Raw genomic sequence first — 14,205 nt, forward strand, 5'->3', positions numbered from 1 at the left:
TGTTATAATGCACAGGGGATTAGCAGGTAACAAGGCAGCAGCACTCCTCTGAGGATGTTGCGCGTGGCTTTGAATGTCTCACACAATACAACATAAATGAGGCGGGGGGTGGGTGTCCCACCAAATGGTGATTTCCCAGCTACACAGGGAGCCTCCTCCTGGATAATGTGGTAATGAAAGGTGACAGGAAGGACTCAGGGTCTGGAACGAAGCCGGGGCAGCTGGTCAGAGCAGGAGTATAGGAAGTAGTGCGCACCCGGGCTAAAGTGCAGCGAGAAGCAAATTAAAGCTCATATCTGCCATCTCCCTCGCCTCCCTGCACTTTCCTGTTTGGACTTGAAGGTGATTGGGAGCCAAGGCGGTGACAGTTGACGGAAGCTGCGCGGAGGAGAGAGTATTTATTTACAGTGAGATGCAGCGATGCTTGTTCAGGATGCGGTTTCACGCAGGATGTGCACCCCCTTCTCCACCACCACCACCACACACACAGACACACACCTCCTCCCATCTTTCTCATCTCCACCCTTACACTACAATCCCCAGGTTTGATCAAGAATGGGAAGTGGGTTATTGGAGAGGAGGGGCTGGCCTGCTGCAAGCCAGGCAGCCTGCATTGTGTAAGAGGCTGGGTCTGGATCCAGCCAGCAGAGAGCTCACTCAGCATGTCTTCCTGCCTAACCCAGGAGGTGGTACCAAAGTCAACATGGGTCACTGAAAAAAAGGAGTGTGTGAAGCACTAAGATTGTATTGTGTGACAGAGATTTTCTTGAGGTGTTACATAATCTAATTTAAAAAAAAAAAAGGCAGTGAACAAAACGGAGCCTGTGAGAAAAGCTTACATTTAAAAGAGTGTGTGTTTTAAGAAAGTTCAAATGAGTGTGTCAGGTTCCCTTCCAGGAATTCTACCTTGTAAAGCAGGGGTGGGCAGGTAAGGGTGGGGGTGGGGGTGTAAATCCCAATAATTACACTGTACACTGGTTGAAGTGCAATTACCATTGTTGTCACCCTATAATACACTATTCACTATTTTAGTAAACTGCTCATTTTAAAACATGCAAGTGTGTGCAACATCCTTTCATACCACCCAGGAGGAAATATCCTGAAACTATTAGTTGATTAGTCAGATAAAAGTGAACCTGCTGCAGGCACACCTTTTTTGCTTTTTCATTAGATTCCAACTTCGGCTTTCGTCTGGTAGGATATCAGATGGTAAGCATGTGAGTGTGTTGAAAAGGTGAGCCGTTCTGATCTCTGCTCACTAGCTGTCATGTCGGCATTAATCCGTCCAAAGTTTCAAAGGCAGGTTTTATGACCCGCCTTACGGCCTCATCTGTGTGGACAGCAGCATCTAAACTCTGGAGAACCTGCCACATAAAATCCACATCTGTTAAAGCCTAAATTGTAAAACAGCCCCCACATGTCCAGGCAGTGTTGAGTTAATAATATACTTAAAGTACAGCTCCCTGCAGCAACGGCAGCCATTGTCTTACATTCGCTTCTTTGGGCAAGACTTACAGCTTTTTGAATGTCTTTTTGGACCTTCACAGACTATTTGTTTTTTATTTTTTTTAATGTTTTTGACAAGTAAAGTTTAGTAGTCAGTCTTGTAGATTTATCAAAATTGAATTTGTAACAACCAAGTGCTGAAACCAACAAGAATGGACTGAATCTACTTTTACTTGTAGTGTAGTTAAAGATCAATATGAAAACGACAGACAATTTTTATTAAATCAGAAGTAGGATTAGAAAGCAAAAGCAAGTATTATTCTCAGTCTTGAGGTTTGCCACCACTGTCCAATATATAAAGGATGATTAACACATCTGTGGGTGATGCAATTTAAACAGCAGTTGTCATTACAGATACACAGTTGCTACACACACGTTTGTCGTCACAGTCTCTAAAAGAGGAAGTATTGCTTCTCCTCGCTGGTGAATTCAATCATTGCTTCCATCAGTGCTCTCAGAAGTCAAATGTACTGCGCGTTAACAAGTGCTTTCTGTGCTTCTTTTATCCCTTTTAGTTAGCCGTGTGCTAGTCATTTCTGTCGTGGGACACAACTTCAAATCTGTGAAGGTAGCTATTGACCTGACAGGAGCAGCATGTGGATGTGACTCACATATACAACAACATAAATTTCAGTACTGATTTGAGGTTTCTTCAAAGGCATCTGGCAAATAACCTAAGGGAGAACCACAGTGCGGCAGTCGAGGGGGAAAGATACATTTAGAATAACCATGAAAAGCAGACATTGTTGGTGGGAGGGCAGATGAGTAATGTAAGATAACCAGTTACCACATAGTTCTTTTTTAGGTGTCTCGTGTCAATGACTTCAGAACGTTGAGGATTTATTTAAATTAACAAGGTACAATTGACAGAAAATACATTTTAAATGTTATGTGACTCAGTAGCTAGAGCTATCGTGTATTCTACATGTGTTTGATAAATTGGTTTCACACAGTGAAGTAAGTGTAGGCACAAGTAAAAAGCTAAAAAAGTTTGGTGTCAGAAAGCTTTTTATTGTTATTTTTACTTTTGGCTCTGTGTGATGTCAGGTAGAGGGGATATTTTTGATATTGTCTTCTAACAAAGTACAACTGTGGCTATTACTACAGGTCCACCCACCCGCTATTTATGACAGTTGGGGGGAGGGGTACATGAAGATTATTTTGAAGTGTACAAAAACTGTTTTACTAGAGAATAAGAACAAAAAATATGCAGCTCAAAATGAGCAGAATTGTGAATTAATTAAAATTAGTGAATTAAAATTCACTAATGCATTACAGCACAAGTGATTTGATCTAAAAGTCTTGACATAAATAGGCAATGGCTGAAAGTCTAGGACTTTCTGTCTGTGCTTTTGTAATATCTGTATTTATGGGGGTAAAAAGAATTTGCAATAGCAATATACTGCAAAGTTTATTTCCATTCACAAACCAAACATTCCCTCTTTAAAAAAGTGTATTTTAGCAACATTAGGAAGTTCAAATAGTCATATAGTATTGTTAAATGCTTTTATCGGGTCGGCAGACTCAGCAACAACACTTGTAACTGCTCTAGACGCAGAGGGAGCAGTCTTAAAGTGTTTTTATTCATCTATGGCAGTGTATGTAATAGATGATGACAGCCTGGTCACCTCTTCCTTCAATTGGTTTGGATTTTCTATTTACTGCTATACACAATGCTGTGTATAGTTGGGTCTTAGACTAATTGATGTTTTGGAAGATGAGTCCAATTGGATGAGTCATTAGGCCTATTACCAGAGTTTTATTAAATGCCCCCACCCAAAAGGGGGGAAAAAGTCCGCTCTGGAATATTTCCTTCCTAGAATAACAGGCGCTTGGATTGGTAAAAGGCAGATAATATATGTGTGAGATTGATCAGTGAGTAGCGACCCCATTATCTCCTGAGATGTTAATTACACTGTGCTCAGCTTGCATGTCAAAAGGCAGATAATTGAAGAAGGTAAAAGATGTGCCACACTTTATTTATGCTTTCACTTGCTGGTAGAGGATTTGCTCTCTCTTGTATGTCCTCTTCCCGCCTCATCTTTCTTCTCTCCCTTTTTTGTCTGCAGTGTATTTATTCTTCGGTAATATCACATTGTCATATAGCTGATACATTTTTGGAGTTATTATTCACAGTCCTCACTGTGACAGATGTTCTGTCCTGTCTCTATGTCACAGCTGTCTGCAGGGGCTGTAAAAATCCTAAAATGATTTAAATGAAATTACCTGAATTCAAGACCTTTAAAGGTTCTTGTATTTAGATGTTAGATAAATAGTTTTTTTGGACCTCCTGAAGATCTCTGTGCTGCATTTCCCCCCCCCCCCCCCAATTTTTTATGTGTCACTTATGCATGTGGACACATTGATAATTGCAATCTGTTTCTCAAATCAGCAAAGTGGAGTACAACCTCTTACAGGCCATCAAACTGAGGGAAGCTGCAACTTCTTAAACCTTATTAAATGTCTTAAACGTCATTGCCAGTTCTAGCTGTTTAGTCTTGGATTGTGATTCATGGAAAGTAGCTTTGCATGATTCACAGTTCAGAATATTTTCTTATTCATCATTTTGGAGCCCACCAGTTTTCTTTTAAGCAAACTCTCATCTGATCGGTTACCCTGAGATAACCATATTAATTCTCTCATTGGCTTCGTACAGGTCAGTGAGCAGAAAATAGCTGAAAGTGAGTTTAAACCAGTGGTTTGCAGTTATTGCTCAATTCTTTGACCTGATTTCATGAAAACCTGGTCATGGTTACTAGGAACATTCACCACACCATCAGTGTACATTTGTTAGAAAATAAATAAAGACATTACAAGTCCTGTTTAAAATTAGCTGTGATTTACTGTACTAGGATAATGCTGTGTAAAAATACACATGAACCATATATATATGCTTGGGCTGCAGTGGCTACAGCTGTTAAAGCATGAGCCAGAGTGTTGGAGAATGACAGACGAGTAAAAGAATGATGATGGAAACATTTTTGGGTGAGTTTTAGTACTTTAATCCGGCACTGGAATTACAGCATCTGTCCAGCGCAGTCTTCCCAGGTGTACATTGAGATGAGTCTGTGAGAAGCAACAGAAACTTATTTGCAAAAATACTGTTGCTATTGTCTTTTTGTTCTTTCTTTTCTTTTCTTTTTTTTTAAAACATTGTTTGTGTCTTCAGCGTAGTTCCCCCCACATCTGAGCACACGGTGTCTGTAAACTTCCTATTGACATTGTATAAGCCATAGGGGACATTTTGTATTTAAAAGAAAGAAAAAAAAAAAGTCTTGTTTGTTTTTCGCGTGCTTATAGAGATAGCGTTTCCTGTGGTTTCCTGTGGTATCTCTGTGTGCTGCAATTTACAAGTGTACGTGAATGCCGTCTGCACTCCCAAAAGTGAGAAAGTGCACATACATACACACACATATACGCAGCTATACATACACTCTGATGTTCTTTTCTTCTTTCTGTGTTGTCATCTTTGCTTGGGGCGGAGCCTCAAGCAAGTGGTCAGGCTGTGGTCATCTGTCTTTAGGGCTGATGGACAGCAGCATGATTTAGTGCATCACCTGTTAAATCACTGTTAAAAATGAGCCCCTTAGATGACATAGTTAGACATGTTTTTTCAGCTGTTGTCTACTTTTATGCACTTTTTCCCCCCTTGCCTTACGTGGGTGAAATTCATTTAATCTTTGAATCAGAGTTTACAGTGACATCATCGGTGCAGAGAATAAGCAGCTGCACTGACGGGAAAAGAAGGAAAATTCACCCCTTTATGAAATTGTGTTCGAAGGCAAAGTTGAAGTTGAAGATCAAGAGGGAGTTTATAGTAGGACTTTTTTTTTTTTGGAAGTGTTGAAATAAGAGAGCTGCTTAAAAGCCCACCCCTTCCTAACAGGAAACCCAGTGCAGAGATGAAGCCGTGGGGTGTAGCGCAGTTTCACCTTTGCTTTGACATCTTCTGGCTTTTCTTTACTTTGTCTGACCAATATCTGAAATCCATTAGCATCTTCCTACTTGTTTATGTGTAGGCCAGGAGGCTCCAGGAGGCAGACGGTGAACTTCATTGAATTTAAGGTTTTTATGGTATTAAGTTGAAGTGTCTTTTTCTCATTTTGACCACTTTTTGTGTGCCAGAGAAAGACCTCTGATCTCTCAGATGCTAGCAAGCTGTATTTTGCTGTGGCAGTGCAGCCTTATCTGCGCTTGAGGTCTGTACTTTAATGGGCTTTATTGATCTAAACAACATCAGGGGTTGCGGTGATGTTATTAAGGCAGAGATAACTTCTGTGTAATTCCACTCCAACAATATATTAGCCTTTTATTGGTCTAAATAACTTTGCCTTTTAGACAGTAATGCACCAGTAAGTCACAGCAGCTCTTCATGTCGGCAGGATCTTAATAAAGCATTTCCTCTGGACATCCTGCTGCAGAGAGAGTGAAAAACGACAGGTTAAAAGGCATGCTGGGAAGTTTCCATGCCATCACTGTAAATTATCTCTTTTGAATACATAAATAAAACTAGAAGCGAGCTGTGAACAGGAAGGGGTGGAGGTGGGATGGATTGGTGAAAGTTAATACAAATATCTTCCAACACTCTCTGTTTCACACATGGAGGTGCTATAAGGAAAAACATAGGATGTTCCAAAAGAAGCCAAACTGGAATACGTGCAACGTCATGTAGGCAGTAGCCGATCAGTGTTGTGTGCATGTGTCTGGTTTTTCTTTTTTTTTCTTTTTTTTAAGAATGCTTCTATGTAATTTTTGAGGACAAGTGTAATTTAGATTTATCTACATTTGTGTTTTCATTTGAAATTTTGAGAGAAAATATATACATAACATTACAATTGTGGTCATTATTGTAGTAACAGTAAAAAAATACAGTCTAACTCAGTCATTCTGCTTAACAGAATTGATTTAGATGCAATTAATTTATAAAACAAATGCACGGTTTGATTAAAAAAAACAGAGTAGGGTTTTTTTGTGGCTGCTACAGGTTTGGAAAACTGTTTATTTCTTTATGTATTTTTGAATAGTTATTGACGCGTTGCCCATGGTGCATTGTGTGTATGCAAACTTATTTAATGGACAGTTGCAATATTTTTTTCCTTTCAAGGGCAGAATGCTGTATATCTAATATTTATATGAAATAACGAAGCCATTTATCTAGAAGTGTATTTTCCAGGGGTTGGGGGTAGGGCTCCATAATTTGCAGCTATTTAAAGCCTTGGTTTTGGTAATGAATTATTTTGTCATCTCGGCTGTGATGAGATTCATCTTTAATAACTGTAACAATTATTTTATTAAAAAGAGAAGCCATGCATTATGGCTATCTCGCCAAGGTCTCAAGCTGGAAGGAATTCTCATTAAGAGCATTATATTACCCCGGTGTGCTTTCAGCTGGATGTCCCGCTGAAATTACATTAGGTGTCAACAATGTTTGTGTTAGAAGTAAGCAGTCATATTTACAGAGGCTAGCTTTTTTCATTTGCTGCCTGACACTGGGAGATGTATTAAAAAAGATACTAATGCTCCATATCTGATTAAGTCACGTAGAGTGAAACTCCTTTAAAGTGTTGACTTTTAATATAAAGCAAGCACTGTTCTGTCATCAGCAAAGACGTAAATCTTTATTCAGAACTTTTGATTGCTTGAGCTTTTTTATTTATTAATTTTTTTGTGATTTATTTAGCTGGCACACACGACTGTAATCACCCCTCATTCCCTCCATTTATAGCTCCCAAACTATAAGCATCAGGTTGTTTGTGTCATGATTGATTTATCAGTGATTTTCATCTACATCCTGTGTTCCTTCTGATGGTTAGCGTGGTGTGCAACATTGTATTTTGTTAATGGTCCCAGGCCCAGGGTTGCTGCTAATGACATGGTTGTAATTGTTTGTCAGTGTGATAATGTGTGATTTCCTATTTCCATGTGAAGTTGGACATTTGATGAAGGAGGGATCTTGTCAGGAAGACAAAGTGCTGTCATTTGTCACCAGCTAAATGAGCTTCTCACCAGACATCCTCTCAGTTTTCAATGGCAATATCATATTCACGGATCCCCTTTTGGGCCATTGCCATGATTTCCACATTATCCAGTGCATGGTATTAAAGAAATGAATTAAGCTTGTTCTGGCTTCCTTCAACACGAAGCACAGAAATCCAGATGAAGGCAGAGATGTATTAAAATCACCTGATTTTGATGCAAAGGTCAGACATTGTAAAACTGAGATTTGAACTAAATCAACTATGAGAAACATGGTTTCGCTCTCTTAGTTTGTGCTCTTTGCTGACATATAGAAATATGTTAACTGTATTTCCAGAAAGACAGAAGTGAAATTACCGAGTTTGGTAATCTTTTATTCTTAGTGTTTGCAAGCAGTCATCACTTCCTTAAATTTAACATTTTTAAATGGAGAAACGGTTTCATCATCTTCACAGGAAAGACTTTGTCAGTTCATGTCACCGTGTACCTTTTTTCAGGGGCAAAATATAGAGTCAAGTTAAGTTGAATAAATATGATTTTTGATTTGGGAAAATGAAAGTTGGGAGTTTGCTGTTGCTGCCGTGCTAAACATTATTTTTACCGAAATTTGGATCATTTCTTATAGTTGCCAATTGATTAAAAATAGCTGCGAGTGATGCATGAACTGGGTTTGGGTGGTGAAATGGGGCATGCCAGAAAAAGTTGGGGTCAGTAGTTGTCGTAGAACATGAACATGACAACTTTCATTGTTTGCCTGAACATTGTATATTTGTCCATTTCACATCTCCTGTAACATTAGAAACTTATGGGGCACATGATTGCAGCACTTGAAGGTCTTTGAAGTAGTTGTTCCCTTAACACACTGCCTTTGTTTCTGATTCAGCTTGTTCCATATTGTGGGGTTGGGGGGCAGATTCTTCCTAGTTAACAATCTAATGAGCCAAACAAGACAAACAAAAGAGAGGTGCACCGAATAGGCCTCCTGAGGTCGGGGGAGCTGCCTCATGTCACAAATGCTCTTCTGTCTTCCTTTTCCACTCAATATCGATTCATGTCTTCAGTGGTTATGCGCTGTCTGCTGTACACGGGTGGTGTAATCAGCTAAATGTAGCCTCTGCTTTCTTATTATTACCTGGGTGCTTAACACTGGTGGGGTTTTTTTTCTCTTCAAGGACAAATGGTGTAGGAGAAGGCAGATCCCGTGTGAAGTCCCTGAGCCCTCGCCGAGCGGCAGATCTCTTTTCAGCGCCAGCTGTTCTCTCAGATACACCAGGCCGTGCTGAAATTCTCTTAATATAATTCTAGGGGCTCAGGAGAATAGTGCAAAACAAGCGTGCCAACGAGGAGAACGTTGAATTTTTCATCAGCGGGCTTCAACTAGCTGAGTTAGTGGGCAGCGCTCTCATTCATGAGCAGATGTTCAGTGCAGTTACACTCTGCAGTTAATGTGAACTTACTGGCCTCTCAGCCATTGGCTGCAAGGACGTTGGCAGCAATCTGGCATCTGAGAATTACTCCCAGTAAAAGGCGCAGTCCTGGAAAGCGTTGCCCCGGCCTTTTTTAGCCACTTCCCAGCCCAGGAGCTGGATTGTGGACAGGGGAAGGCACTGACAGCTCATCCGTCTTCAGTCCGACAGTGATGAAACACTCGCCACTGTTTGCCGGGGGAATAGCACTGAAATTCCTGCAGATAATTTTCACATTTTACGTTCACTTCTAGTGACTGGATAGATGTGAACCAACGGCACTCAGCAGGTGAAATATATTTCAGGTGTGTCTGAAAAAGAAGTACTTAAAGATACCTGCCTCAGTTGTTACAGTGAAAGAGTACATACAGATGTATTATTCCAGTACCCCTGAAAGAGGAAACTCAGAGAAGAGGCACCTGTAAGGGGGAGCAGTTTGGCTCTGGTACGTCTGTAGCTGTAACCAGCTGGTGCTGTGGTCAGCCTGGTGGGCTGTATCCTCTCCCAGCCTGGTGCTTCAGACATCTGCATGCCCAGGCTGCCTAGCTTGAATTTGATGTGGTCGTACAGATCTGTAATAGTTTCATCCAACTAGGCAAAAGGCTGTTTGACTGGTGTGTGTGTGTGTATGCGACATCAAATTTAGTAGGTGGCATGCCAATCATCTCGAGCTTGTGTGAAAGTCATCACAGTAAAGTTGTGCATATGGGACTTAAACAGTGCAAATGACAAGCTCTTGTTTCTCTGCATGTCTCATTTTCACTTTCTAATTGGTCGTTTTCAGGTTGGCTTTACGAGAGCAAAACTAATTAGTGTTTCTAAATTCAGCAGAAAAAAAGGCAGTTGGGTTGATTGTTCTGGTTTCCTCTCCTGTGTCAGGCGCTCAACAAGAAAATAAGACTAATCATTTTCAAATTGCTCGTATTTTTAAACCCCAGAGCTGAATGTCATTCCTGGTCTCTTGGCATTTTGTTTGGCAAGATCAGGGAACCGTGGTTGCCCTCTCGCCTGTGTGCTGTCTTTGTGATTCGTGGGAAGTTTGGACTTGGGGCCAGTGGAAAAAAACAATGTGTTGTGTTTTAGGTGGGGTTGTTTCTGCTTTGATTGGGAATGTCCTGCTGACAGGAGCAGCCTCGCAAGTTTACAGTAGCTGTGACATTGGCGTTACCTTTATTCAAAGTCCTCCAGCTGCATTGAGCCCTCAGGAAGCCCAGCGCAGGCCCACATGGGCGGCTGACGGCCCAGAGAGAGGAGAATGAGCCCTGTTTGAGTTGGCAGACGCTCCCCTCTTGGGGAACTTTTGCTGCCTTTGCAGAAAGGCCAGTGGCGGCAGCTCTGGCGGGGCGGCGGTGATTCTTGGGGCAGGATGGGCTTTTTCCACCTCTCCTCCCATTCAGGAAACACATTTCGCCGTCTCTTCCCTGCGTGTTTGCAAACGGAGGGAAAGAGTTAAGGCGAAGGGGCATGGGGCAGTAGAGCTGAATGACAGAGCACGGCTGTAAGAGGCTGAGTGCTAATGTGTGGCAATTTGAAAAGGGCGCACAAGCTATTTCAGAAAGCACGAGTGTTGTGAGAAGTCAGTGCAGTGGAGCTTTATTTATACCGAACAAAAACATTTACATTTTAGTGTTCTGTAAAACATGCTCTATTTTTATTTTTCCACCGCCACTGCGGGGATTCATTCTTCAGAAGGCAGTAATTAAAACGCGGTTGATCTTAGGTTAGGGAGGAGGAGTGCTTAAATGCAATTAGAGCAATGTTCAAATTAATTTGGACTCAGTTACAGTTGTTGGAATTTGTCATTATTTGTTTAATCAAGGGAGTTCTTGTTTGAGAGACTAAATCTAGATCCACTGATATGTAAACGGGCCACTGAGAAGCCTGTTCAAACCTGTTATCTGCCTGACATGAATATTAATTTGAAAGTGACCTTTTTTGTGACCTTTCAGTTTTGAACTCACACTTAACTGAGAGGTGCATGTGGTTGCGTGTTGTGACAGCATGGTTATTATTGAAAAAGCTGATTGTGGAAAAATAAGTATGTTCTTGCTTTTGTCACCTTCACGTTTGAAATAATTTCCACTGTTTCTCTTCTTTTTTCCATTCTGCCACCCCCACCCCTTAACTTTCCTTTACTACCTCCTCTCTTCTTCTCTCCTCCCCTTCTGCTGACTGCTTGCCGATCCAGCCAGGACACTCCAGTGGTGACATCCTGTGGAGCCATAGATTAAAGTAAGTACCTCACAGAAACATCAGTAGACACCAGCATTTGGTTAAGAAACACGACTCGTGCACCAGCTTTTGGTGCATTCTTCCTAATGTCTTCTCAAAGAAGGGCATTATATGGTAATAGTTGTGAGTTTGAATGCCACAGGATGATAAGAAAGGTTTTGCATAGTAACCGATTTCCTCTTTTCCTGATGCCGTTGCATGTTGACATGAGTTTGAATGCTTAAATGCGTGCAAGGGGCCAGGTCAGTGAGTCGTGCTGGTGTTCAGAGTTAACTGTGAACCTGAAAAGTAAAGAAAATTGCAGATAGTGTGCTGGCTCATGTCTGCATCCCCAGACTATCCTAGAAGTCATTACTCCTTGTGTGGTGTATAAACACGTCAAAAACAAACAATGACCCTGGGCAGACTCCACACTGCAAAACAATTTCAAAGCCTGCAGTGTAGTGTAAACACAAAACATGGCTAACCTTCACGCAGGGAAGACTTCACCTTAAACCCGGTGTTTGTTTTATAGTCCCTGTCGACCTTGGTCAGATATAGTTTACATCTCTTTGGTTCTTTCAGGTCGATGTAGCTTGGGTTCTGTGCTGACATTTACGGTTGAAGCTTTTCAGTAAACAACATGTGGCTCGGAAACAGACTATTAATGGAGATCTTATTAGTCAGGTGTTCACATTAAAAAAAGATAGAGATGAACTTTGCTCACAGTGGTGATTGTGACATGACTGATATTCAGTGTTGTTGTAAACCAAGTGTAAACACTGCCTCGCGGGGTGTAGATTTCCCATACAGACACTCTATGTATCGAGCAATGAATATTCATTTTCTCCTCTCGTAGACTCTTCTGCCTCTGTGAGCTCTTTCACACTGAGCCGGGGGTGACTGTAAGGCGAGGTGAACCCATATTTTTAATAAAGCCCAGCTGCTGAATGATCAAATAGAGTCTCTAATTAAAGCCTGAGTGTACACCCATGTAAAATTCTCTCTGGAATGCTAACAACCTGTGATATTTCCAGAGGAATTTGCTGTGAAGGTCTCAGAGAAGGAAAGGGATTCAAGTGTTTGGGGTTCAGAGGGAGGAGGGGCAGTGTTCGTGTGGCAAGGCAACATGTTGTTCACATCCGTGTCAGATTGAGGCTAATGAAGGCCAGGCTGATCCTTGGATGCAAGCCTTAAGTAAATGATCCCTCTTTGAATATATTAGCGCTCCGTAGCAGCGTTGTGCCTCCCTGCCGTGCCAGCGCTGCTACGTGTTGTCTCGTGGTCTGACGAGGCCAGTCGAAATGGCAGTCACGGTGTTCGATCACGCCGTGTGCCGTTGAGTGTGATTTCAGTTTGTTTTACAGCAGTGATGTTACATTGACTTGGTGGTGAGGAAGTACTCTGGCTGATCATTTCCAGGTTAGTGTGTCTGCAAAACAGTTTGATAGTAAATGGAAAGTATGAGTGTTGTGTCATTTGGCAATGTAAATGAGCCATCTCAAATTTTTCCCCACCCTCTTAAGAGGGATTGCATTTACATAGCACGCAAGGGTTTGATACTCAAGCAGATGGTTCGTGTAGACAAAAGCTGAATTTACTGTTATTTTTAGTGTAGTTTTGAATTTAGTCATTTCTGTTCATTTTTGTCTTTTTCGATTAATTTATTCAACAATAATCGGGAAAAAAAACACAGTTTTAAATTCAGTGAACAAATATTGCTATCAGAACTGTTTCCACTGCAATTTATGGTCACAGCAGCACTTAACATGGAAATGAATCCTAAGCTAATAATTATAAAGCACTTTGGATTATTAATTGGAAAGACAAGGACATAGAAATGAAACAATTGTGAATGCACCCCTTCTAAGCTGCTGTAGCATCTCATTAATAAATACCTTTCTGGTTCTTTAGTGCTGTGCCCGCCTTGCTGATTGAAACAATGTCATTTGATTTTCGCTGATAAAGCATCTGTGCTTCATAGATGGATGGATTGGATGGATCCAATTAGCCATAGTCATTGCTCATGTATTTAAGCTGACAGTGGAAGTCTTGCGTAGAATATCCTTGATTTTGGTAGTTTTGTGAGGCGCTCATGCAGAGTACTTTGAAAGCCCATAAAGAGCGGACTGTGAAGAATGCTCCCTTGATGCAGCTTTGATTTACAGCAAATTTTTTCAATTAGACGTGGGAGGGAAGTAATTGATTTTCAGTAGGTAGTGTACAATGATTGGAAATTCTTAAAGGATGAGAAAGTGACCAAGATCCATAACTTTTTTCCTTTCACTGTGTATTATATACAATCAGCGCCGCAATTACTTGGGGCTTTTACTTAACATTTCATACAGGTTTTATTAGTAGGTAATGCATCTTTTTATACAGAGCACTCACATTCTACAACCTACACATTTACAGCAGGTTATGAGGATTGATGGCTTGTAGTAGCAGCTGCACAGGTGCACCTAGTGTCTCATAAGGCATTCTGACCTTCTGCACAGCACATACCATGCTGGCCTGTTTGTAAACGCCAGCCCTGTTTGTAAACACGAACAGAGAGATGAGAAGCAGATTTGCCCCGGTCGCGCTCACAAGACAGGCACAACACAACGTGACAAGCAACAGATGTGTCACACAGGCTGAAATCAAAACAGCCGTCCAGCATGGAGTTGTGCACACCATCAGACATGGATGCTGTGATGAGGCGGGGAGGCAGCGAGCACTGCTGGCAGATGAGACAAGGCAGCGCCTCTGCTGCTCCCAGCTTCCTGTCTAGAAGAGGACAGGCCTGTTTGTAGGCTGCTTTGACACTCCTAGTCACCTTGTCATCTGGGGTGCTCACTGCAGCTCTGATCACATGTACACATTGCATTCAAAGAGCGTCATATCAGCCGTGTGACAGGTAGGCTCCCAATGAGACAACAGCCAAAGGGGATGTCCTTTTCAATACACTGTGCGAGCACAAATGCACAGTGCGCCAAGGCAAAATAACATCATATGACATCATTCAGAATGCTCTTATGCTGTCTTCTCTGTTTGGAAAGATGGT

At 41.4% G+C, this 14,205-nt stretch overlaps 1 protein-coding gene across 1 annotated transcript in view; it reads left to right on the forward strand.

The window, feature by feature from the left end:
- Positions 1–14,205, forward strand: part of foxp1b (forkhead box P1b) — a 151,925-nt gene that overhangs the window by 22,338 nt on the left and 115,382 nt on the right. Inside the window, exon 4 of the mRNA XM_085353010.1 lies at positions 11,137–11,180. The gene's annotated coding sequence lies outside the window, so the exon portion shown is untranslated. The remainder of the gene's footprint in view (positions 1–11,136; positions 11,181–14,205) is intronic.

The sequence above is a fragment of the Diplotaxodon limnothrissa genome, linkage group LG5 (assembly GCF_057381915.1).
Source record: "Diplotaxodon limnothrissa isolate DT_005_m linkage group LG5, D_limnothrissa_male_GT1.1, whole genome shotgun sequence".
NCBI classification, from domain to species: Eukaryota; Metazoa; Chordata; class Actinopteri; order Cichliformes; family Cichlidae; genus Diplotaxodon; species Diplotaxodon limnothrissa.